Source organism: Microcaecilia unicolor, chromosome 1, assembly GCF_901765095.1.
Source record: "Microcaecilia unicolor chromosome 1, aMicUni1.1, whole genome shotgun sequence".
NCBI classification, from domain to species: domain Eukaryota; kingdom Metazoa; phylum Chordata; class Amphibia; order Gymnophiona; family Siphonopidae; genus Microcaecilia; species Microcaecilia unicolor.
In genome coordinates this window covers 759,649,030-759,676,442 of record NC_044031.1, presented here as the reverse complement: position 1 = coordinate 759,676,442, position 27,413 = coordinate 759,649,030, and the positions used below count along the sequence as shown (strand labels likewise).

The window sequence follows — 27,413 nt, the reverse complement described above, 5'->3', positions numbered from 1 at the left end:
TTATCTGCTTTAAATTCATGGAGAAAGTTGGTTTTTTTTTTCTAATTCTCATTAGTTTTCAAACCAGTCCTCAGGGACCATCCGGCCAGTTGGGTTTTCAGGATTTCCACAATGAATATGCATGAGACCTTTGTATGAACTGCCGCCTTAGTATGCAAATTTCTCTCATATCATTGTGGCTAGCCTGAAAACCCAACTGGCCAGATGGTCCTATATATGGCTCGTGCTGTGATGTCATTACTACTACTAATCGTTTCTATAGCACGTACGCAGCGCTGTACACTTGAGCGTGAAGAGACAGTCCCTGCTCGACAGAGCTTACAATCTAATTAGGACAAACAGGACAAACGAGATAAGGGAATATTAAAGTGAGGATGATAAAATAAGGGTTCTGAACAAGGGTTAGGAGTTAAAAGCAGCATCAAAAAGGTGGGCTTTTAGCTTAGATTTGAAGACGGCCAGAGATGGAGCTTGACATACCGGCTCTGCAAGTCTATTCCAGGCATATGGTGCAGCAAGATAAAAGGAACAGAATCTAGAGTTAGCAGTGGAGGAGAAGGGTGCAGAAAAGAGAGATTTACCCAGTGAACGGCGTTCCCGGGGAGGAATGTAGGGAGAGATGAGAGTGGAGAGGTACTGAGGAGCTGCAGAGTGAATGCACTTATAGGTCAATAAGAGGAGTTTGATCTGTATGCGGAAACGGATAGGAAGCCAGTGAAGTGACTTGAGGAGAGGGCTAATATGAGCATAGCGACACTGGTGGAATATTAGTCATGCAGCAGAACTTTGAAGAGGAGAGAGATGGCTAAGTGGGATACCTGTGAGAAGCAAGTTGCAATAGTCTAAGCGAGAAGTGATATGAGGGTTCTGGTAGTGTGCTCAGAAAGGAAAGGACGAACGTTGGTGATATTATAGAGAAAGAAACAACAGGTTTCATTAGTGTCATTAGTGACACTTTTGACTTTGGCTGGGGTACCAGAGGAGCTGTATTAACAATTGTAAGGCTGATTTGGGGAGCGGGGAGGAGATATGTGGGAGGTTAAGTATTATTGCTTGTGTGTTCTTTATTTCATAGTGCAAGTTTTTCTTATTACCATGTCTCATAACTACAAGAGTTCAGTTTTTTTTTACTGGTGTCTGTGAAGAGGGAAAGATTTTTATGATGCTCTTGTTGGTGAGGGATGAGGCAGCAGCAGAGTAAAATACTTTGAACCATTTGGCTTGGGTTATATTCTTCATTCCAGGGGAAAAAAATACTTAGGCATGAAATCCAAACTTTCGGTGATAAAGCAGATCTGATCAGGACACTGGTGTTTGAATATAAACCTTGCTGCTCTCTGTCAGTCTGTAGGACTGTGGCAACAGTATCAGCAAAGAGTAATCTTCTAAATCCAGACTGTAAATTCTGCTCTACTGGGCAAAGGTGATGTCATATAATGCATGAAAAAAAGAAAAGCTTTGGCACCATGAAGAGGCTAATACTGTGCCCTGATCTACCTAAAATGGTCCCCTAGAGGATTTTATACTTAACTAGTCTGTGTTTTTGCTTTATCCTTCTGTCTGATAAGCAGCAGATGCCCATAATCCACAAGTTTTGGCCTTGGGTACATTTCCTCTTTGATCCTGGTGATTTAAGCTTTTAGTACTGGAGTTCTGCCAGGAGATTAAGAGGTGTGTCAGGCAAATTCTGAGACAATGAACCTGCTTCTTGCTTGCCTCAAATGCCTTGTGAACCTTGCAACTGTGTGTAAAGGGTAGGTAGGTTCTCCCCCCTCCACCCAGTCCTATAGTGAAGAGGGGAGGAATAATGTGTTTACTTTGGAGTGCTGTTAGAAAAAAAAAAAGAATTCAGTCAGAACATATATCTTGGAAAGTGAGAGAGTAATGAGTATGAACTTTGTAATCATTGGTCAAGTTCCAAATGCACAAATCCATCTGTATACATTTGTTACAGCTTCAGCTTACATCTAGATTTTATTGCACCTCATAGTCCTTTTGAACCATTGGAGCCATTCATGGGAGCCATCCTTGTAGCTCCAAGGTCCTTCCCTATTCTGTGCCATGTGTACAGTACTGCACTTAGAATGGAGTGGACATCAGTCATTCAGCTGCCACCTTTTTGGTCTTTCTCTGAGTACAAGGCAGGTTGTCGTATTCTCACAGCTGGGTGATGTCATTCCGACAGAGTCCAGTGCAGAATTTTCTAGTTGTGTCCCACCACACATGCGCTGGTGCCTTCCCATCTTGACACGTGAGCTTGAGTCCCTCAGTCTTCGTTTTTCAGTGTAGCTGAGAGGATGCATCACTGTCTTCTCTTCACGGTGTGTATTTTTCTCAGCTTACAGTGCCTTCCCGTACGGCTCTTTTTGTTCTTTGTAATATATGTATTTCTAAATTCTTTCATCCTTGTCTTTCCTTTTATATTTTTAGGTTTTGGCACTTGAAGCTTTTACTTTAGTTTTCACGATGGCTATGCTCGTTTTAGGCCAGAACTCTGACCTTAATTTGGACACTTTGGGGTTTTTTTTTGTTCAAAATTGAGGAGTTTAATTGGCCGCAATTCTTTTTTCAATGTCTCTGAAGACCTCTGGTGGCTTAAAGAGGTGCGCCAAATGTAATTGGATAATTTTGGCAACAGACCTGCAGTCATTGTGCATCCGCCTTGGGCCTAACCATGAACCTACCTATTGTTTCTCTGTTTAAAAATGCAGCTGAGAACAAGGGTGCAGCAGGCTCAACAGGATAAACTTTTTTGGCTCCTCAAAGACCGGTACATCGGCACCAGAAGCAGTGACCTCGATGGTTGCAAAGTTTTCTACGTCCATTGGGAGTGCATCAGCCTGTCTCAACTTCAGGCATTTTGAGTAGTCCCTGGGATCAGTCGGCATCAGACGAGACACCAAGGATGTGTATGGGTTCGATGTCGTCCTCGTTGGCACTGAAGAACTGCAATGATGTGCATTGGGGGAAGTACTAGCAAAGGTCCTCTTCGATGCATGGTGCCAGAACCACTGGGGCATCAGCATCACTGGCACCGAGAGGAGCATTCCCCGTCTTTGGAAAGGGTAAATCTCTCTTATTTGCACCCTTCTCCTCTACGACTAACTCCAGTCTCTGTTCCTTTTATCTTGCTCCACCATATGCCTGGAATAGGCTTCTTGAGTCGGTACGTCAAGCTCCATCTCTGGCCATCTTCAAATCTAGGCTAAAAGCCCACCTTTTTGATGCTGCTTTTAACTCCTAATCCTTACTTGTTCGGTACCCACGTATTATCATTCCCACCTTAGTAATTCCTTTATCCCCTATCCTAATTAAATTGTAAATTCTGCACTGTTTCTTCATGTTCAAGTGTACAGTGCTGCGTACATCTAGTAGCGCTATAGAAATAAGTAGTAATAGAGGTGCCAGTGCACGGCTTCAGAGCAGTCGGGTCCCCGCTACCAGTTTGACACCGATTCCTTCTCAGGCCTGCCTCTCTCCTGGCTCTCCTCCCACTTTTGCTGATGCCTTCCTTTGATGAGTGGTTCCAAGCTGTGCTCAGGTAGAAGCTGGCGCAGATGTGGTAACAGCAGACCACTCGGGCATTGGGGGTGCTTGCTTCAGCTGCAGGTCAGTTCCAGCTTCTCCCTGAGGCAGCTCCTACGTCTGTGCAAACAGTTTCGGTGCCGGCACCTCAACGGGTGTAGACATTGACGCTTACAGTACTGCTCTCAATATCAGGGGAGGAAGCTTCCCAGGCATCGGAGGATAAGACTACCTAAGTTCTCTTTGGGATGTGGACATAATTCCTCTGAGCACATGAAAAAAGAAGTTCAAATCTCCCGTGAAAACAGAACAAAACACAAAAAAGGCGGAACATAAACCAAAACATAATTCCTCTGAGCCAAGGCTGCTGCAGACTCTCGTAGCCTGCTCTGAGTGTGTGAGTCTGGTTGGGACCATTCATGGGACTCAGAGGAAGACCCACATTACTTCTAGAGGTAAGAATCACATGATGAAAATCTCCACCTGAGGATCTTTCACCGTATTTGTTAGGGAGATGGTTTCGGCTATTACAAGAAATAATTTAAATGTTCTTAATATCCATTAAAAATGTTACAAAATTGTCACAGTCCTAATATGATATTTAAGAACAAAGAGCAGGGGAATATTTTAAGAGCACTCGCTAAAATTTCTCCACCACTTACCCACAAGGTAAGAACGATTCAAGAATAAAAGGAATTAAGTGTACTTATTGGATTGCATTAACCTGCATTATCAGGTCTAAAGGACAAGAACACTATATATTTAGATTCAAAAGGTTTATTATTTTACAATATGATTAATGCAATCATATAAATAAGGTTACAAACGAGAGAGCTTTTAAAAGGATCTTAGAACAGAGAATTTGTGCATAAAATAGAACAAAGTAACAGGTAGTTTCCTAACTTAGTCCTTGTTACAAGCATGCTGTGGTCCAGCTGATTGATGAGCACATGGTCAGGAGCAAGGCATCAGCAGACCCCAAAGAGAGCAGCAGGTTCCAAGAGAGAGCAGCAGGTCCCAAGAGAGAGAGAGCTGGGCTGTTTCCAGGCTTTTTATAATGTTCCCTGAGTTGTAGTTTGCAGGGGGGCATGGTCACATGTTTCCTGGATATCTGCTGGCAAATGGCTTTTCTATAGCTTGAGGGTCAGTCTGCTGTGATAGGTGGAGTTTCTTTTGTCATTTGAGTCATAGGAGTCTGTCTGCTTCAGTTTTTTGTTCTCTAGAGATGTCTTGGTGACCCTCCCAGCCAGCTTTTGTCTCTAAGTGTTTGTAATTGACTAGCCCTGCTACCAGAAATTCCCAAGGAAAAGGGGAAAGAAGGTATTGAAATGCAGTTTCAATACATCTTTTAAAAGCTGCATTTTTATATTGATAAAATCAATAACTCTGCTACATATTTAATTCTGACAATTGGCTTATACCATAACACGGCCATCCCATTTAAGTTTGAAACAGAGGAAGAGCCCAGGACTGGAATATGAGCCACCTCCTAAGGAAAGGGTCTCAGTACCATTGCACCCTATCCTTAAGGATACACTGACAACTGAGGATCTCCCCTTTCAGTACAGTTCACACCTAAGGTTTTGAGAGAGCCCAATTGCCACACCACACTCTGGTGGTCAAATTCGCCTCCAAACAAGCTAGGAGCTCCAGGACTCATGCCTCGTCACCCCCAGGTTCAGAGACCAGGACACTAGAATCCTTTGGGAGGAAAACATTTCGGGCCTCATTGCTCATTGCCTGCATCCAGTCCTACCAGCTCTACACAAGCCTCTACTTACAGCCCCTGTTCTGCAGCACACTCTTGTCTGGTGTGCTCACTCCCACAGGAGCAGTCTGCTGACCTTTGCCAGTTTGGCTAGTAAGCAGCTGGAGTGTAGAAAATATCTAGCCAGAGGGGCTTATGACTCTCTTTTGAAGTTGTGTCCAGACTTCTGCGCATCCCCACACCTATGGCGGAAACTCTGATGGCTGCATGTCTCTGACCTGGAACTGGTGGTTCAGGAGAGGTTAGCGGATATCCCGTGCTGAGGGGACAACTTGTTTGGAGATAAAGTGGAGGAGGTTGCTGACCTCCTAAAGAAACTCACCCAAACACTCTTTACACACTATACCTCCCAGAGGTTTTTCAGTGTATCTGGACAGTGACCCTATTACTCTCAAAGGTATAGGTTCATGCTGTTTTCCTGCTCTGCCCTGCAGTCCCAGGTCCGGCGCCCCAGTCAAAGTAAGGGGGCAAGCTTTTGACTGGCTCGGAGAGCATAGCCACACACTAGTGACCTTCCATTAGGAAGGAGGCTCAATTTTTACCATCACAGGTGACCCCTAGTAATCTCTGACTAGTGGGTTCTTCAAATAGTCCGTCTCTGTTATGCCCTCCTTTGGCAGCAAAAATCACCACATTGCCCACTGATTCAGCTCCCAGCAGAAGCAGGTACTTGTAGAGGAAGTCTCCACCTCCATGCCAATGTAGTTGAGTCTGTGCAACCAGGGGAAGAAGGGAAGGGATTCTATTCTAGTTACTTCCCTGTGCCCCCCCCCCAAAAAAAAAAAACAGGGTGGGGGGATTTTGTCCCGACCTAAGGGCCCTGAACAAATTCTTGGTTAAAGAAACATTTAGGGTGATTTTCCCCATGCACACTTCTCCCTCTGATTCAGGCATACGACTGGCTTTGGTCTCTAGACCTTGGGCTTGCTGGAGGGTGTTTTCCTGCATCTTGTTTGCTTTCGGAAAGGACTCCACTAAGAGATGTTACTCTTGTGGAAGAGATTTGCTGTCTGGTGTGAGGGCAAAGCCTTAGATCTCCTCACTTGTTCTACCCATCTTTGTACAGCCTCTAGTTGTTCACTTCGTGACAGGTTTGCTATTGACAAAGCCCCAAGTCAGACCTCCAACAGTATCATGAAATCTCAACGTTGTCCTCACCCAGCTGATGAAAACTTCTTTTGAGCCGTTTGTTTCCTGTCATCTGAAGTATTTGACCTGGAAAGTTGTGTTTCTTGTAGCAGTCACTTCAGGTCGCAGGGTCAGTGAGCTTGAAGCCCTAGTAGCTGACCCTCCTTACACTAAATTTCACTTCAGTAGAGTAGTTCTCTGCATATACTCTAAGGCAGTCTGAGTTGCATCTTATCAACCTGCCAACATTTTCCCCAAAACCACATGCCCATCCTGGCAAGAGTATACTGAATACCTGTAGTGGTAATAGGTTAGACAAGTGGTTGCAAAACCTGGTCCTGGAGGCACTCCTGCCAGTCAGGTTTTCAAGATGTCCACAATGAATATTCATGAGAGAGATTTGCTTGCACTGCCTCCTGTGTGTGCAAATCTCTCTCATGAATATTCATTGTGGATATCTTGAAAACTTGACTTAGGACCAGGTTTGGGAACCATGGGGTTAGACTATTATTGCCCTCTGGCTGTTTAAACAGTTCAGCTTAGAACATCTGCTGTCCTTTAATTGGCCTCGGTATCTTGCGCATGGTCTGTTGCTTTACGTTCTTTGTTCAGATCATGCAGTATACTCATGATCACTGTGTGTTCACTGAGAGGAAGACCTATAAAAGGAATTAAACAAGGCATGATGTGAATTGAGAAGAAACAGTCTTACTTAACTGGGCAGAAAAGTTCTAGAAGCTGAAGTTTAATGCCCTGGGGCAACAAACGAACATCTGCGCTTCCGAAAGCTGCTGAAAACATATATCTTCAAACAAGCCTATCCAAACGACCCAAGTTAACTTATGATCCTAATCCACATCACTAACATTAAACATGCCTCAATCCTTCCACCACATTTCCTCCTGTTGTCCTTCTCAATACAATTGTATTATCTTTGTGATGCTTTTTACCCACACATTGTATTACATCTATGATACTCTGTAACCATACTTTGTGTTATCTCTGTGATTCTTTGTATCCATACATTGTAAGCCGCACTGAACCTGCTATTGAGCGGGGTATAAATAAAAATATCACTTCTGACTTGCTGGTTGAAGGGACTTCCCAGCTTGAGTTGAATATAGTGGCTTGGCCACTGTTGGAAACAGGATACTGGCTAGATGGACCATTGGTCTGACCCGTTATGGCTATTATGTTCTTATATTGTGGTGATGTGTTGTTGGCTGTAAATATATACATCGATTCACTTTTATATATTTAAATATGTGCATTACGTATGATTTTAAAAGCTTGGGGCTAGCTATAAATGTATTTTCTTTTGAAAACGTTTGTGATCTTTTTTTTTTTTTTTTTTTTCTTCTGGGCATTGTTCCAGGTCAAAATAATACCTTAGACTGCAAGTGAGCCTTAAGCTTCCATCTGGACAGACTAAAGCCTATAGATAGTCCACCCAGCTTTTTGTTTCTTTTAACCCAAACAGGATGGGGGTAGCCATCGGCAAATGTATAATTTCCAATTAGCTAGCAGTTTGCAATGCCTTTTATTTACACCCAGACTGGGCTGACTCTAGAGGGTCATGTCAAGGCTTATAATGTTAAAGCCATGACTACGTTGGTAGCTCATTTGAGATCGGCCTCCATAGAGGAGATCTACAAAGCTGCAATGTTGCCATCTGTCCACACATTCATATCTCACTAATGCCTTGAGCAGGATACCTAAAGTTACAGCCAGGTCAGGCCTGCAAAATAAATCCTACTACACCCCCAAGGCCCAGTTTTGTTCTGTTCCAGGCTGCACCTCCACAACTAATATATAAATAGTTTTCAAGTTGATTGAATTACAGGCCTCAACGTTTTGAGTCCCAATTGTTTTTTGATAGCTAGGGATTCCCAGCTCTGAATACTACAGTGTGCTTGTCCTCAGATAAAGCAAAGTTACTCACCTGTTGCAGGGGTTTTCCGAGGTCGGCAGGCCAAGTGTTCTCACATGCCCTCCCACCTCCCCTTGGAGTTGAATTCTTTAACTTTTTACAAAGACTGAGGGACTGAGCTCGCACATCAGGCAGGAAGGCACCAGTGTATGTGCAGTAGGACACGACTAGAAAATTCTGGTACTTGCTAGTCAGCACCAGGCTCCGTCTGGCATGCAAAATACTTGACCTGCTGCCATCGGAAAAACATCTGCTACAGGTGAGTATCTTCCACCCCCCCCCTCCCCCCAGTCCTTTTGGTTCTTCCAGTTATTGCTGTTTGGACATATCTGTAGATGGGAAAGAGATTGATAAACATCTGCAATTTCCTTATTTTGATTTTGTCCATAACAGTTCCTTTCTAGACATCACACATGTATCCAGTTTTGCAGTTTGGTTATTGTGTGTGTTTGCTCTCCCATACTGTGGTCAGGCTCACTAAAGCAATGTTCACTATCCTGACCATCCTTTGTAGTAAGGAAATAGTGATCTTGGCTTAACATGCTTCCCAGGTATATCAATCTACATATTCCAGCATCTAATTTTCTATGAACACCTGTGCCTATTGTTACCCATCACTCTCCCTTTCTTCTTATCCCTGTTAAGTCCAAGAGTCCTCCCTTCTACCAATGGATCTGTACCTGCAAATCCTTAATGTGCCTTCCCTGTATCACCACGCTTCTGCAGTTCCATTTTTTTTTCATTGTCTTCTCCAGAATTGTTACAAATAAGAGCACGAACATTGGCTTTTCTTGTCTACTGCCTATTCCTCTTACCCATTTACATGATCCTTTCTTGGAATTTTAGCCATCTCTGGTATTTCTTTTCACCCGGGTCAGTTTCTCTGGTGTTCCCATACTTGCTAGTGAGCCCTAGAGTCTTGATGCCATACCGAATCAAACATCTTGGAATACGAGGATTTTTTTTTAAAATTAACATTTCTTCAGCAATTAGTCAAAGCTTCAGTATCACCAGAATAGTACTTCTGTTTTTTTTAAATCTATTAAAAGCAAATATAAAATTCAAAGAACAATCTGGTCAAAATATGTTGTATTTTGCGCACACTAGCATTTTAAGAAAAGGCATAATATAAAAATTAAGTAATACCCTACCCTCCCTCAATGATCAACCAGTATAATGACACGAACACGTAAACCATGGGATCAAGCACAATCACACGTACAGTCAGTCATAATCAAAAATTGCTCATTAATATACCTCAAGCTTGAGAAGATAAGGTCAAGAGAAGGGCGACAAAAATGATGGGATGACTATGAGGAAAAGCTAAAGCGGCTAGGGCTCTTCAGCTTGTAGAAGACAGCTGAGGGAGATATGATGGAGGTCAAATATTGAGTGAAGTGGAACGGGCAGAGATGAATTGCTTGTTTACTTTTTCCAAAATTACTAGGACTAGGGGGCATGCAGTGAAGCTACTTAGTAGTATATTTAAAAAAAAAAAAACAGAGAAAATATTTCTTCACTCAATGTGCAATTAAACTCTGGAATTTGTTGCTAGAGAATGTAATAAAAAGCAGTTAGCTTAGCGGGGTTTAAGAAAAGATTTGGCTGATTTCCTAACAGAAAAATCCATAAGCCATTATTAAGATGGACAAGCAGCATAAAGTCTTGTTTTACTGTTCTGGGATCTTGCCAGGTACTTGTAACCTGGATTGGCCACTGTTGGAAACAGGATGCTGGGCTTGATGGACCTTCAGTATGACCCAGTATGGCAATGCTTATGTTCTAATATGGTTCTCAGATTTTTTGAAAAGCATTCATTGATCATCCTTCTTGGCATCCACACTCATTTGTTCTGTTGCCAATAGCTGTGTCATTTGACTTTTGCCATTACATGTCACATTTACACCCAGTGAGAGAAGCTTTCTGCAAAATGAGTCTGGGATATGTGACTGTTTTGAATAACTGATTTAAGAAGGACAAAAATCAGTGGGAATGACAATACATTTGGACTAGGGTGGTAGCACCAAAACCTTTATTGAATATGCTGGAATTCAAATGTGGAACCAAGGTAGAATCTTAGTGACTTGACCCAGCATGGACCTTGTTTCAGCTGTATACCTTCCTCAAGAGTCCTGCTGCATAATTAATGGAGTTTATTCATACAAGAATTTCTAATGTGGATAACGAAAGGGGATACTAGCTGTCATATATAGATCGAAAACACAGGTAATTGTCCATTCTAATGTGGATAATGAAAAGGGACATTCCTCCACGACCCTCCAGACCGGTCAAGACGCGTGGGTTATGTCCTCCTACCAGCAGAGGGAGACTGAGAAACATTGAGCTTTTGAATACTGTATATATAACCTGTGCAGTACATCCACTAGCCAGTATTTTCTCAGTCTCAGCAGAGGTAGAAGGACAGCCTGTGCAGTCTTCAATAGTCTGGTGAGGTAGTTTGGATACTAGGTCACGGGGACTGGTTGGTTTTCTGACCATTTTCTGTTTCTTGACATACCCTGTACGTGTGTTAAAAAAAAAAAAAATTCATAAGTGCTTCGGGGCCCCGGGTCCGGTGGGGCCCAGTGTTTTCCCCCTGGGGTGTCACACCTATTTTGGGTCCCTCCCCCTGTGCTGCTCTCTGTTTGAGAACCTGGCAGCTTTGTGCCTCGGCTGCTTTCCTGGTACTGTAGCCTTGAGTGCCTCACAATTCTCAGCTGCCAATTTGATGTTCCTGTTTCTTTAAGGGCAACAGTGAATTTTCTCCTGCTCGGAACGAACGGAGTTTCAGTTCTTTGTTAGAGCATGAGAGCAGCGCGAGTGTGTTGAGTGAGTGAAAGCATTTTGGGTCCGGCTCTCGCGGCATTGTTTTTTGTTTTGCCCTCGTGTTTGGATGGCGGGCAAAGTGCTCGGTGTCGCGTGTGCGCACGCCGTGGTGTGGAACCCCCGGGAGCTCAGTGCCGTTTTTGTGGCGAACCGAAGCAGGTGCCGGTGGCAGCGGCTCCCCCCCTGAGTTAACTGTGGAGGTCCCGGCAGTTTCGGGAGTTGCTGGGGCAGTGGGGACGCCGCTCGGGACATTGTCGGCGGCTCTGGTTTTGGCGGGAACGTCCGCCATTTTGTCAGCGGCGCGCACTGCGGAATCAGCGGGTTTTGGGCCCGCTTCTCCCGTTTTGGTCGCAAAAGGCCCGTCTGAGGCTCCTGGAGGGGTTGGTTTCCCCGCTGAGTTCGTGTGGACCCTCTATCAGGCATGGAGGACGGGACCCCCCCAATTGGAAGAGGGGGCTAGTACCTCGTTGGCAAAAAGACCACGGGTGGATTGGTCAGAGGACGGGGAGTTTTTTTCTCCAGGTGGTTCTGACGGAGCACTTAGTGAATTGGGGGACCCAGAGGGGTTTGAAGGCTCGCAGGATGCGGAGTGCTTAATTCCTGGTGAGGATCCCTCGGTGGTTCGTATTTTTCACAGGGATGAGCTGTCTGAGCTTATAGATCAGTTGTCGGCAACCCTTAAGTTTGATTAGCCAGAGGTAGCCATGGGGGAGGCTAGACAGGTGGATCCCTTAGTTAAAGGTATCCAGAGGAAAGCCCGGTCCTTCCCCATGAACAAGGATCTCCGGGATATGGTTTTTCAGGAGTGGAATGTTCCGGATGCGCCATGTAAAGTCGCGAAAGCCATGGCGAGGCTTTATCCTCTTCCGCAGGAGGATAGGGATTCCTTTAAGGCTCCCACAGTGGATGCCGTGGTGACAGCAGTTACTAAAGCCACGGCAATCCCGGTAGACGGAGGTACCGCTCTCCGTGACCCCCAGGATAGGAGGCTGGAATCATTTCTCAAGCGTAGTTTTGATCTGTCAGCTCTCGCCTTGCAGGCCTCGGGTGGGGGCCTGGTAGCTCGGGCGTGTTTTTGCTGGGCCAAGAAGCTTCTGGATGATTCGGTGGATGTTGGTTCCTCGGGGGTCCAGGAGTTAGCCAAGCTGGAGATGGGATCGTCCTTTTTGTCGGACGCTCTTTATGATTTATTGCGTGCTTCGGCAAAGAATATGGCTATGGTAGTGGGGGCGCGTAGGGCCCTCTGGTTAGGCGGTTGGGTCGCGGACGAGGCCTCTAAGGCTAAGCTGTGTTCTCTTCCCTTCAAGGGGTCCATGCTTTTTGGTGAGGAATTGGATAAGTTGGTGAAAGGTCTCAGTGATGCCAAGGCCCCTTGGCTTCCGGATTTTCGTCCCAAGGCGGCTTCCAGGGGTACTTCCTCCTGAGGTCGGTTTAAGGAGGCTCGTCGGTATAGGCCAGGGAGGTCTAGTGGGGCTCCTAGAGGTCGGTTCTTCCAGTGCACCCAGTCCTTTCGTGGGAGTCGTCGCGGAGGGCGTGACTTTTCCACGGGAGGTCAGGTTTTGGGGCGTAATGCACAATGAAGGTGTGCGGGCCCAGGCTCTGGTTCGGGTAGGGGCTCGTCTGAGTCTTTTTACCAGAACTGGGCCCAAATCACTTCAGATCAGTGGGTTCTCGAGGTGGTGCGAGACGGCTATGCCCTGGAGTTCGACAGTTCGCCTCCCGAAAGGTTCTTGGAGTCCCCTTGTCATTCGAGGCTCAAGCGAGCAACAGTCCGGGACACTTTGGCTCGTCTGATCAGGCTGGGGGCGGTGGTACCGGTTCCCCTCGCTCAGCGCGGCTCGGGCTGCTATTCGATCTATTTTGTGGTCCCAAAGAAGGAGGATGCCTTTCGGCCTATCTTAGATCTAAAGAGGGTCAATGCAGCTCTCAAGGTTCCCTCGTTTCGCATGGAAACGTTGCGGTCGGTCATTGTCGCGGTTCAGGACGGAGAGTTTCTAACGTCTTTGGGTTTGACGGAAGCTTATCTCCACATTCCTATTCGTGCCGCTCATCAAAGATTTCTTCGCTTTTTGGTATTAGGGAAGCACTTTCAGTTCCGTGCTCTACCTTTCGGACTAGCAACGGCTCCCCAAACTTTTTCCAAAGTTATGGTTGTAGTGGCAGCGGCTTTGCGGAGGCAGGGTGTTCTGGTGCACCCGTACCTGGACGATTGGCTGATTCGGGCCAAGTCCAGGTCAGAGAGCGAGATGGCTACTGCTCGAGTGGTTGTTTCTTCAGTCTCTGGGCTGGGTAGTGAACTTTGGCAAGAGTCATCTGGTGCCGTCGCAGTCTCTGGAATATCTGGGGGTGCTTTTCGATACCAAGAAGGGTCGAGTATTCTTGCCGGGTCCCCGGATTCGCAAGTTGCAGGGTCAGATTCATCGGTTTCTGGCGGAATCAGCACCGATGGCCCAGGAGTATCTGCAAGTCCTGGGGTTGATGGTCACCATAGAGGTAGTTCCGTGGGCCCGGGCGCACATGCGGCAGTTGCAGTTAGCTCTTCTCAGTCATTGGTCACCACTGAGTCAGGAGTTGGACATTCGTCTTCAGCTGGCAGTAATCCCACGCCTCAGTCTCCGGTGGTGGCTAGACACGGGCAATCTGGAAAAGGGAATGCCGTTGGAGGCCCCGCAGTGGGTGGTCCTCGTCACAGATGCCAGTCTACAAGGCTGGGGAGCTCATTGTCTCGGGCAAGTAGCTCAAGGTCGGTGGACTCAGAAGCTCAGTGGTCCATCAATCATTTGGAAACTCGGGCCATTCGGTTCGCGCTTCAGGCTTTTCAGAGTCTTCTGTTCCGGAAAGCAGTCAGGGTGTTCTGCGACAACGCCACCGCCGTGGCTTATGTCAACTGTCAGGGGGGCACGAAGAGTCAGGCGGTCGCAGAGGAGGCGGCGCTGTTGTGCCAATGGGCGGAGAGTCACCTTCTAGCGCTCTCCGCGGCACATGTGGCCGGAGTGGACAATGTGGACGCAGATTACCTGAGCAGGCATACTCTAGACCCCGTAGAGTGGTCTCTGCATCGGTCGGTGTTTGAGCGCATTGTGTCGGTCTGGGGACTTCCCGAGGTGGACCTGATGGCAACGGCCCACAATGCTCAAGTGCCGAGGTTTTTCAGTCGTCGGAGGGACCCTTGAGCGGAAGGGATCGACGCTGTTCTGGTGCCCTGGCCTCAGGAGTTGCTGTATGTTTTTCCTCCATGGCCGTTAGTCGGACGCGTAGTTCAACGCATAGCTCGGCACCCCGGACGGGTGATTTTGATAGCCCCGAATTGGCCGCGTCGGCCGTGGTTCGGAGATCTGGTACGGCTGGCGGTAGCAGACCCTCTTCCGTTGTCAGATTCAGTGGTGTTGTCAGGGACCAATAGTTATGCCAGATCCGGATCGGTTCTCGCTTATGGCCTGGCTCTTGAGAGGCACAGGTTAAAGAAGAGAGGTTTTTCGTCCAGAGTTATCGCCACTATGTTGAGCTCTCGTAGGCAATCTACTTCGTTGGCTTACGTCCGGGTCTGGAGAGTTTTGAGCATTGGTGCACAGGTAGACAGGTTCTTCCTTTTCGTGCGTCTGTGACGGATGTATTGGAGTTTTTACAGGATGGTATGGACAGGGGTCTGGCCTTGTCCTCTTTAAAAGTACAAGTGGCAGCTTTGTCCTGTTTTCGGGGGAAGGTTCAGGGGAAGTCTTTAGCTTCTGGTCCTGATGTTGTTCGTTTTTTTGAAGGGTGTTAAGCTGTTACGACCACCCCGGCAGCGGATGGTGCCTCCGTGGGATTTGAATCTCGTTCTGGATGCTTTGGTTAGGCCACCGTTTGAGCCCTTGGTGGCTGTTTCGGACAAGGATCTTTCCTTAAAGACGGTTTTCTTGGTGGCCATTACTTCAGCTCAGAGGGTGTCGGAGCTTCATGCTTTGTCTTGTAGAGAACCCTTTTTGATTTTTTTCCAAGGAAAAGGTTTCGTTGCGGCCAGTGCCGTCCTTTTTGCCCAAGGTGGTCTCAGAGTTTCATGTTAATCAAGTCATTTCCTTGCCAGTTTTGGTTAATTTTGCGGGGAATACGGAGCAGCGTAGTCTGGCAAAGCTAGATGTGGGGAGAGTCTTGCGCTGTTGTATTTCCAGAACTCGGGAGTATAGAGTTTCTGATCGTTTGTTCGTTCTGCATGGTGGTGCAAAAAAGGGCGCGGCAGCTTCCAAGGCAACGATAGCAAGGTGGTTAAAGGAGGCGATTGTTTCGGCTTATTTGCTAAAAGGTTGCTTGGCTCCTAAGGAGTTTTCGGCCCATTCTACCAGGGGAATGGCGGCCTCTTGGGCGGAGTGTAGTATGATTCCTCCGTTAGATATTTGTCGAGCGGCAGTTTGGTCTTCCTTGCATTCCTTTGTTAAGCATTATAGGATTGATGTGCATGCCAAGGAAGAGGCAGGCTTTGGGGCTGCAGTGTTGACCTCTGGCCTTCGTGGATCCCGCCCGTAGGATATTTACTGCTTTGGTACGTCCCACGCGTCTTGACCGGTCTGGAGGGTCGTGGAGGAAGGTGAAATTAGATCTTACCTGCTAATTTTCTTTCCTGTAGACCCTCCAGACCGGTCAAGGCCCGCCCTGTCTGTCTGTCTGTATTTTAGGCCAGGAGGTATGTTTGGTCTGTTGTTATTTCTTGGCAGCTGTTGATTGTTGTGTCTAAGGATTCAGACTCTGGTTTACCAGTTTTTTGTTGGTTTGAGTCTGGACAGGTGTGACAGTGTTTGGTAGTCCACCTGTGGAAGCACACACAAAAAAGGGACACAGTAAGAGAAATAAAGTGTCCAGTTGGCAGTGACCACGTACAGGGTTGCTCATTATAGTTAGTGTTATGGTTTCTCTGCTTTGTTAGTTTTATACTGGCTAGTGGATGTACTGCACAGGTTATATATACAGTATTCAAAAGCTCAATGTTTCTCAGTCTCCCTCTGCTGGTAGGAGGACATAACCCACGCGTCTTGACCGGTCTGGAGGGTCTAGAGGAAAGAAAATTAGCAGGTAAGATCTAATTTCACCTTAGCTGTTATAGCTATAGAGTACAATTGTGTCAAATCCATAGTAAAGGGAATTCTCCCTCCAACTTCATTCTTCATGAGTAGGCAGTGCCTCTGATTTTCTGTAAATTCAGTTGCAATCCTGATAATGATAATGATCCTAATACATTATAGGGTTCCAAAACCCTGCATAAAGTATTATGGGGATCATGAAATAGCATATCTGTAAAAGCAAGAAAATTTTAACTGTCTACCCAGGTTAACACTCTCAACAAGGGGTCAGCTGAAAGGTGACATAAAAAGGGTTCCAAAATAAGCAAAAATAATGGAAAGGGGACAACCCCTGTTGGGTGCCCCTTGAACTGGGGGAAATAATCATAAGAAATGTCATTCACAAAAAGTGGAGCAGAGTACAACACCACATCATTTGCAAGGAATGAAAGATATGACTATCCTACACTATTAAATGCCTTTATTGCATGAAGCCCAACAAGCAGGGCACACATTTAGAACTGACTGGTGCTCCTTGACAAATCCTACCTGATATGAACAGATCAGATTGGGGAATATGTTGCCAAACAGTTTGCTAATACTTTGGTTAATATTTCCATAGCGTCCACACATCAATCCAGAGCAGAGAGTTGCATGGGGACAGAAATCTTACCCAACCCCACCGGTCCCCGCAAGACCCATTCCGGTCAGTTCTCTGTCTCTCTCTGGATTTGAGCCACAGCACTGCAGGCAAGGAAGGAATGGAAGTTGGAACTTGGGACACTGGTGCACACATGTAAGATTTGTCTCTGATTTACTGACACTGTGTGCTGAGAGGTCACCACATGCATGCCCCAATAGGTCAGGTGACATCTGATGCTCGTGTCTGTGTCAGAGCTGAGGTCTGCTCATCAGCCCAGGAGCAAGGATTAATAGTAACATAGTAAATGATGGCAAATAAAGACCTGATCGGTCCATTCAGTCTGCCCAATAGTCACACTCATTATCTATTCATGATTAAATCAGTGAGTGTGATATGTTCTTTGGTGTTTCTAGTACATAGACCATAGAAGTCTATCTAGCCCTATCCTTATGTTCCAACTGCTGGAGATGCCGTCATAGCCCACTCCAGTCCATTCGTCTTATTTGTGGAACACAGACCGTAAACATCTGTCCAGCACTGTCCTCATGTTCCAGCTACTGAAGTTGCTGTCTAAGCCCTTTCCAGCCCTTCCTAAACCAGATTTCCATATATTAGACAGACCATACAAGTCTGCCCAGTATCGGTCCTAGTTAATCACAGCCAGAGTCGCCATCTAAGCGTCACTTGACACATCCACACACATGCAGCCATTTAAGTTTAGGTTTTTTATAACTTCCATTTTCTAATTAGAGATTCTCTGTGTTATCCCACGCCTTTTTGAATTCCTTTATCATTTGTGTCTCTACCACCTCATTAATGGAAGACTTCCCACATTTGTTAAAGCAACAAGAAGGAGACAGCACTCAAGGAACTTGGTATTTGGTAGATGAGAGGCTGGTGCAGGTGTAGCTTACACTTCCATGGGAACCCCGCAGGAATTGTTTTCATCCCCATGGGAACCCCGCAGGAATTGTTTTCATCACCACGGGAACCCTGCAGAACTGCTTTCATCCCTACGGGAACCCTGCGAACCCCCATCCCATGCAGGTCTCCAATCCAGAGACTTCACGTATATGTCCTGCGAGGTTTGGTATATGTGGTCATGTGCAGCTGCCAGAACCCCAGTATTCTCTCTAATCTAGCAGGTGGAAGGTCACAGCTTTGCAGCTCTGGCTTGACCGGCTCCTTTTCCCATCCAACACTAGTCCCCTGGGATTAGTAGCATCCTGGTGTTGGGGTTGAGGCATATTTCTGGGTACACCCGGTGGTGCTGAGTCACTCCCTTTCCTCCCCCCAACGGTCCCACTATTGTTTGGAATTCTGAAGAGACCTGGCCTATTTCCTTTATTTCCTCTCCTCACTTTAAAAAAAAAAAAAAAAGCAACAAGGTAAGAAGCAGCACTTTTGCTTAAAAAATAAACAAGACTGGCTCTCAGCGGTGGCACGTCCAGCTCTGTCAGGCGTGGTTCTCTCGGCGTGACTCATGTCTAATCCGTCTGTCAGTTAAGCACTGTTCCTGGTGTGGAAACCGGCGAGCAGCATTGGGGGGCATGTGAGTTTTGTGCACAAGTACCCACACAGGCCACACCGACTGAGTCAGAGGAGCAGCCCGCTCAGGGCCCAAGTGCAGTGGCGGATTCTATTTTGGTGGGAACGCCAAGCTCCTCAGGAATGTGCGCTTCAGCAGCTGTGGTTTTTGCTTCAGATCAGCATGCTACTCCAGGTAATCAATTCAACCGCCAGGTACTCTGGCTTTGGGGTCTCTAGGGGAACTTGTAGGAGATTTTATGTCAGACCAGTTTCCCTGGAATTTGTTGTCCTTATGCATAAGGCTTTTTTATTGAAGGGAACAGGGAACCCTCAGGTTCCTACGGTCCACATTTTTTCTCACAGGTCTCGTTCCCTACTGCCTGTGTGCTTGCCTTAAGAGACAGTGCTTAGACTTCTTCAGGATTCAGATGATCCCTCTGGGGATTCAGAGCCCGGGGATGATGCATTTTTGGGTGTTTCCCTTTCTGCAGGAGCAGATCCTCTTGAAGAAAAAATACCACCAGATGATGGGGATGATTCCAGGACGGCCACACTTTTATCCCAGAGCTCATTATCCATCTCTAGAGGTTTTAGATATTTCCTTCCGGGATTTAGCGGCGGGGCTTTTGGTGGCACCCTCTATTATGTCCGGCACTAAAAAGCCTCCTAAGACTTTTCATATCCATGAGGCTATGAAGATGCTCAGCTCAGTGGGACTCTCCGGATTCTGGACAGAGTAGCTTGTGCTATGGCACGATTGTACCAGCTTCAGTCGGAAGACTTGGCAACTTTTGCGTTTGCCTACAGTAGATGTTTTGATCACAGCGGTCACAAAGACCACCTTACCGGTAGAAGGGGGTACAGCTCTAAAGGATCCTCAAGACAGGAAATTTGAATCGTCCCTTAATATGTCTTTCAAGCTTGCGTCGGTTTGCAGCTCTTACGTTGCTCGTGCTTACCTCTCTGGTTCAGAAGGCATCGTCGCCAGAGCAGCTTTTCGCTTTGCTGCCGACTTTGGAATCTGGGCTTGCTTTCCTATTTGATCTTCTTCTTTAAGCTTCGGAGAAAGAACTGTCTTTGGCAGTCACGGCTCACCGATGGATTTTGTTACACCACTGGGCGGCTGATGTAGCTGTTGTAGCAAGTTATTATTTGGGAGGAGCTGGAAAAGATTAATGATCTTGGTGACTCCAAATGTCATGTCTTCCCGATAAGTCTCGAACTGCGGGGCGCTCTGGTGCGTCTCATCCAGATTCCGAGAGGCTAAGAAGTATCGTCCTGGCTGTTCGGGATCCTTTCAATGAGCACGTTTTCAACAAAAATCGCAGCCCTTTTGAGGGTACCATCGTACCTCAGCCCCAACCTCTTGACCTCAACCAGCCGCTAGAGGTCCCCAATGATGGAGCCCTGATCCATCCTCCACCAGTTATTGGTGGATGGGGCATCTATCTCTTTTTCTTGGGGAATGGGCCAGGGTAACTTCAGACGAATGGGTCTTGGAGGTCATTCGGGACAGTTACAAACTAGAGTTCACCCGGTCTCTACTGGACTTCTTTTTGGAGTCTCCGTGCAAAAATGCAGCCAAAGTGCTGGCAGTTCAAGAGAGTCTAGATGAGCTGCTACGTTTGGGTGCAGTTTGACCAGTAGAACAGACAGAGTACGGCCTAGGCCATTACTCCATTTACTTTGTAGTTCCCAAGAAAGGTAGGTCTCTTCGTCCCGTTCTTAACCTAAAATTCGTAAACAAGGCCTTACAAGTCTGTCATTTTTGAATGGAACCTTTAAAGTCTGTCATTGCAGCGGTTCAACCGGGAGAGTTCTTGACGTCATTAGATCTCAAGGAGGCCTGTTTGCACATTCCCATGGGCCCCCCCCCCCCCCCCCCAAATCAACGTTTGTTTGCTTTAGGGTACTAGGACAACACTTCCAATTTCAGGCCATGCCCTTCGGACTGGCAATGGCTCCAAGTGGTTGCTGCTTATCTGCGGAAGGAAGGCATTCAAGTCCACCTTTACTTAGACTGGCTTATTCGTGCGCCTTCTCATGCGGACAGCGTGCAGGCAGCAGAGAAAGTGATCGGTTTGTTACAGGCCCTCGGTTGTGTTATCAATTTTCCCAATATCACACCAATCCCTCCCAATATCTGAAGTATTTGGGAGTCATCTTCAACACACTAGAGGGGACAGTTTCCCTTCCACAGGGTCGCAAACTATGCCTTCAATCTCAGTTGCAAGACCTTCTTTGTCAGACAGCTCCCAAAGTATGGGATTAATTGCAAGTCTTGGGCTCCATGGTGGCCACGATAGAAGTAGTTCTGTGAGCCAGGAGCCATGTGCATCCCCTCCAAATCTCCTCAGTCATTGGTCTCCTCTCTTGGAGGACTACCTAATTTGTCTCCCTTGGTTGACATCAACTTGAGCCACTAGGGCATGGTTGTTTGACCCTGCTGATCTAGCCTAGGTCCTCCCATTGTGTCCCCCGACTTGGCGTGTAGTGACCACGGATGCCAGTCTTTCAGGCTGAGAGTGCACTGTTTAGGAAGAACAACTCAGGGTTCCTGGTCTCAGAGGCATCGTGGTTAGTCAATCGCCTGGAGCTTCGTGCAATTTGTTTTTCACTCCTGGACTTTCTCCCTTGGTTACAGGGCCAGTAGCATATGTCAACAGAAAGGGAGGCACAAAGAGTGCTCCCTTAGCGAAGGAAGCAGCTCTTCTATGCAGTTGGGCAGAGATTCATCTTCCACTACTCTCAGTGGCTCATATTGTGGGGTCGTTGAATGTACAGGCAGATTTTTTCAGTCACTGTCTAGATCCAGGGGAGTGGAACTCTCTGCTCCAACATTCAAGCAGATCACGAAAAGATGGGGGATACCTATTCTCAACATGATGGCCACCAGAAACAACGCTAAAATACACCTTTTCTTCAGCAGAGGAAAGGAGTACGGATCCGAAGGGATCGATGCACTGTTGCAACCATAGCCAACAGCACTCTCTACATTTTCCTACTGTGGCTGATGGTGGGTCGGACAGTGGGGCGCATTGCCAATCACCCGGGTCCGGTGATTTTGGTAGCTCTGGATTGGCCCAGGTGCCTGTGGCACGCAGACTTGATTCGCCTGGTAGTAGATAGACCTCTGCAATTTGCAAGCTTTCGGGGCTTCTACTTCAGGGCCCTGTTCCCATGGAGGATCCTACCCCCTTTGGTCTTATGGCTTGGCACTTGAGAGAGCGCGCTTGAAGCAGAAAGGGTTTTTGGGACTAGTAATCACTACTATTTTACAATCGGAAACGATCTACCTCCACGCCTATGCACAAGTATGGCGCACCTTTGAGTCTTGGCGCTCAGCGGTGGGTCTTTCCGCTTCGTCAGCCTTGGTGTCTTCTATCTTAGCATTCTTGCAAGATGGTTTAGACAGATCTTTGTCTCTGGCTTTGTTTAAAGGTGCAGATGGTGCGTTAGCATGTTTCCAAGGCCCCTCTGCAGGGCACTTCTCTGGGCTCTCATACAGATATAGTTTGTTTTCTTCCGTGGAGTTAATCATCTTCATCCTCCACTATTGCCAGTTCTTTCCAATTGGAACCTCAACCTTTGCGCTGTGCAGAGGCCTCCCTTTGAGCCGTTGAGTTCCTTGTCGTTGAAGGATCTTACTCTGAAGACAATTGCCTCAACTAGATGAGTTTGAGTTTCAAGCTCTTTCCTGCAGGATCCCTTCCTGTATTTTACAGAGGCTGGAGTTTCCATTAGAACTGTTCCATTATTTCTTCATAAGGTGGAGTCAGTTTCATTTGAATCAGTCTTTTTCTTCCAACGTTTCGTTGTGGAGATTATCCCACTGAATTTCAGACATTATGGTGCCTCGATGTTGTAGGCGTCCGTCCTAATCAAGTACCTAGCGGTCACTAATGATTTCTTTCGGTTAACCATGTTAAATTGGGCCAAAAAAGTGAAAGAGTAAAAATTATTAATGCCCAAGACATGCAAGAAGAATCTTAGCTATCCTATTTTTATGCCTTTGAAGGCCTACTTTCAGGGCTTATTTTCCTCAACGGTCCAGATCAGAAGATGCATCTGTTGTCCATTTTGTTACTTAGTGATGAAACTTTAGTGATGAAATTGTGAATGCTTGGCATTTTTAGGTACTGTTAAACTCAGGTTGTGTATATTGAAAAGTTTAGCATTCAGCAGTTAGCAGCCAAAAGAAAGCACGAGGAGCCTTCAACAATGGGGGCATCGCACTAGTGCTTTGATAGGACCCGACACAGTCCATGTTTTGGTGAAAAATGCTTGTCTCGGGGTTCTTCTGTTTGTGTGCTTTTTGGATTCCCTCGCTTACATATCTAGCATTCAGCAGTTCTCATGAACAAGTACTTCTTAGTTTTGATCACAGTGAGGAAACTTTCCAAAAGCATAGGCAGTTAATGTGCAGATTTCACTCTAACAGTGTTCACTCCAGGTTAACCCTTGAATGACCTTTGAATTTCTGGTGTCTGTTTCCTAATACCCTGGGGTATTACAAACTGTTCCACTGGGGCTCCATCTCTAGATTCTGGCTGGAAGCTTTCATTTGTAGCAGTCTGGAAGTTCCCCTGGTGTATTTACCCTTTTGACCCCCCCTGAGTAGCCTAGTCATTGCAGCAGTGATTCTTGGCTGGAGACCAGAGACTGTGACTGCTTCCAGAACACAGTACATGTGCAGCCTGGACAGTAGGTGTTCTGTGACTGAAAGACTCTATTCCCAAGGGTCTGTGAATGCTGCTTCTATAAAATCCTCTCCAGAAACTGGTAGCACTTCAGACCCTTTTTTCTTTAAAACCAGAAGGTCTATTGGAGAAGTACCATTGCAGAAACTGGGCAGTGCTTCAAACATAGGCTGTATTTTTAGCCTGAAAATTATGGCATTGCCATGTGTTCATATTTCTCAGTAATGTGCTTCTAGTATGTGCATTTGCTTGATGTAAATATTAGAGTAAGGGGACAAGTTAGCTTTATTGTATGCTCAGAGCCTGTAAAAATGTTTTATTTACATTACTGCTCACTATTACTGGGTGGCTGCTGTGGTTTTAGGAAGTGTTCAGCTGGCTGTTGAATGTTGCTATATCAAAAAGATGGCTTTCTCTCCTTTGCCTGAATCTGGTTTTTATTCATCTTGTGAACCTTAAGCTTTCTGTGCAACTCTTTGACACTGTTGTCTTGGCACAACATGCAAACATAGTAGATGACGGCAGAAAAAGACCTGCACGGTCCATCCAGTCTGCCCAAGATAAACTCATGTGTATACCTTACCTTGATTTGTACCTGTCTTTCTCAGGGCACAGACTGTATAAGTCTGCCCAGCAGTTTTTCCTGCCTCCCAACCACCTGTCCCGCCTTCCATCACTGGCTCCGGCACAGACCGTATAAAAGTCTGCCCTCCCTATCCTCGCCTCCCAACCACCAACCCCTCTTCCCCCCACCTGCTTCTGCCACCCAATTGTAGCTAAGCTTCTGAGGATCCATTCCTTCTGCATAGGATTCCTTTATGCACATCCCACGCATGTTTGAATTCCGTTACTGTTTTCATCGCCACCACCTCCAGCGGGAGGGCATTCCAAGCATCCACCACCCTCTCTGTGAAAAAATACTTCCTGACATCTTTTCTGAGTCTGCCCCCCTTCAATCTCATTTCATGTCCTCTTGTTCTACCGCCTTCCCATCTCCGGAAAAGATTCGTTTGCGGATTAATACCTTTCAAATATTTGAACGTCTGTATCATATCATCCCTGTTCCTCCTTTCCTCCAGGGTATACATGTTCAGGTCAGCAAGTCTCTCTTCATACGTTTTGGAACGCAAATCCCATACCATCCTCGTAGCTTTTCTTTGCACCGCTTCCATTTTTTTGACATCCTTCGCAAGGTACGGCCTCCAAAACTGAACACAGTACTCCAGGTGGGGCCTCACCAACGTCTTATACAGGGGCATTAAAACCTCCCTTCTTCTGCTAGTCACACCTCTCCCTATACAGCCTAGCAATCTTCTAGCTACGGCCACCGCCTTGTCACACTGTTTTGTCGCCTTCAGGTCCTCGGATACTATCACCCCAATCCCTCTCCCCGTCCGTGCCAATCAGACTCTCCCCGCCTAACACATACGTCTCCCTTGGATTTCTACTCCCTAAGTGCATCACTTTGCATTTCTTCGCATTGAATTTTAATTGCCAAACGTTAGACCATTCTTCTAGCTTCCTCAGATCTTTTTTCATGTTTTCCACTCCCTCCGGGGTGTCCACTCTGTTGCAAATCTTGGTGTCATCCGCAAAAAGGCAAACTTTACCTCGTAACCCTTCGGCAATGTCACTCACAAATATATTGAACAGAATCGGCCCCAGCACCGATCCCTGAGGCACTCCACTACTCACCTTCCCCTCCGAGCAAACTCCATTCACCACCACCCTCTGGCGTCTGCCCGTCAACCAGTTCCTAATCCAGTTCACAACTTCGGGTCCTATCTTCAGCCCATCTAGTTTATTCAAGAGCCTCCTGTGGGGAACCGTGTCGAAAGCTTTGCTGAAATCTAAATAGATTACGTCCATAGCACGTCCTTGATTTAATTCTCCCATCACCCAGTCAAAGAATTCAATGAGATTCGTTTGGCACGATTTCCCTTTGGTGAAACCATGTTGTCTCGGATCTTGCAACTTATTTGCTTCCAGGAAATTCACTATCCTTTCCTTCAGCATCGCTTCCATTACTTTACCAATAACAGAAGTGAGGCTTACCGGCCTGTAGTTTCCAGCCTCTTCCCTATCACCAGTTTTGTGAAGAGGGACCACCTCCGCCGTTCTCCAGTCCCTCGGAACCTCTCCCGTCTCCAATGATTTATTAAACAAATCTTTAAGAGGACCCGCCAGAACCTCTCTGAGCTCCCTCAATATCCTGGGGTGGATCCCGTCCGGTCCCATGGCTTTGTCCACCTTTAGCTTTCCAAGTTGTTGATAAACACTCTCTTCCGTGAACGGTGCTCTATCCGCTCCATTCTCAGGTGTACTTTTGCCAGTCCCTAGCGGTCCTTCTCCAGGATTTTCTTCTGTGAAAACAGAGCAAAAGTATCTATTTAGCAAATTGGCTTTTTCTTCATCATTTTCTACATAGCGTTTTGTTGTATCTAAAGAAACTTGGCACATTGGGGGGGGGGGGGGGAAGGGGCGAATCTGTTTAAAAAAAAAAAAAAAGCAGCACACATCTTTTAAGGGCTACCATGTTTTGTCCCCCAAAAAGGACACATGATCCGCCCCCTTTCACGCCCTCGCTCTGCCCCCTGTCACCCCCCTCCCCTTACCTTACTATGCCCTGGTGGTCTAGTGACGTTTTCCGGGCAGGAAAGAGCCTCCTCTTTCCTGCCCGGAGCGCTGCCCTGCATGCATCCTTCCTGTTCGTGATCGGGGCCAATTCAAAATGGCCTCAGAGTTGAAGTCTCGCGAGGTCACGTCAACTTTCGGCGGCAATTTTGAATCTGCGCCAAGATCACGAACAGGAAGGATGCATGCAGGGCAGGTCTCCGGGCAGGAAAGAGGTCACTAGACCACCAGGGCAGTAGTAAGTAAGGGGAGGGGAGGCTAGCAATCTGCCCGTTTGTCCGGATTTCTGGACAAATGGTCAGGCTGGCAAAACCCACCCGGTTGCCCGGACATGTCCTCAAAAGAGGATATGACCGGGTAAATCTGGACATATGGTAACCCTATTTTAAAGAATGTATACATCCTACAACCAAACATAAGAATTTGTATGTAGTTAAGCTGAAAGATAATAGATTCAAGCTCCAATAGAAATTTGTCTCTATGGAAAACCTAGGGAGGGTAAAAGAGTGAATATGTACTTCTGAAGTGCAGTGAAGAAACGCATTCCTTTGTTGCCCCAAATATGATACATCCTGTTATTTTGGATTAGCAGTTTCCTTCACTTGTGAGCTTCCAATTTTGGAGCTAAACTCCACTGGGCTGCAGAACCATGAGCCTTCATTAGGGGTAAAACCCCAGCTACTTTCTATTTTTATTTCTTCCTTTCAGCTCTGCCCAGCCACTTCAGCCCCAGCTGGGGGGCCATAAACTGCTGCGCCTTCTGGAACTCAGTTAATATAGACTTATGTGTGGCTACATGTCACTAGGTAATGGCAAGGACTCCCTGCCCCTGCTCCTGCTCCTGCATCCCTTCATACAAATGCATAGCACTAGTCTCTAGACTAGCCCCATGTACTGTTCTGAAATCTCCAGGTTTAGCATGTTTCTCCCCCCCCCCCCCCCCCCCCAAGGTATTTCCGTTTCTGCTTGATTGGTCTTATTTAGTTGACTTATGCAGGATGGATTATAGATGACTTCAGTTTATCAGCTGATACCTTTTTGTCTGATGATGATTTTTGTTTATATTTCAGATCTTGGGCCAGTACTATTCCTGGAAGAGTTGAGTTCTTTTCCAGTGAGGGCTCGGACACATCTATCCCTATACCCATTGTACCGCTGCCAGGAGTGGATGACGCTTACCCACCCAGAAAAAATCCTTCATGATGCTGAAGTATATGCATGATCACTACCTGGACAAGTATGAGTGGTTTATGAGGGCTGACGACGACGTGTACATCAAAGGGGACCGACTGGAAAGCTTCCTGAGGAGTTTGAACAGTAGTGAACCTCTCTTTCTTGGGCAGACTGGTCTGGGCACAACAGAGGAGATGGGTAAACTGGCCCTGGAGCCCGGGGAGAACTTTTGCATGGGTGGACCTGGAGTTATCATGAGCGGGAGGTACTAAGAAAGATGGTGCCTCACATTGAGAGTGCCTGCAAGAGATGTTCACCACGCATGAGGATGTGGAGGTTGGACGGTGTGTGCGAAGGTTTGCTGGTGTACAGTGTGTCTGGTCTTATGAGGTAAGTGAATAGTGAAAAGGTGAGCACTAAGTTCCTTTGTTTTAAAATAGTGGAAGTGCTGTGGAAACTGAAAGGGAACGCTGAGACCACTCACGGCTGTGTTGTTTGAGATATTGCAGACGGCTGTGAGATGGTT

At 46.6% G+C, this 27,413-nt stretch overlaps 1 pseudogene; it reads left to right on the top strand.

The window, feature by feature from the left end:
• Nucleotides 1–27,413, top strand: part of LOC115462739 — a 42,950-nt pseudogene that overhangs the window by 4,958 nt on the left and 10,579 nt on the right.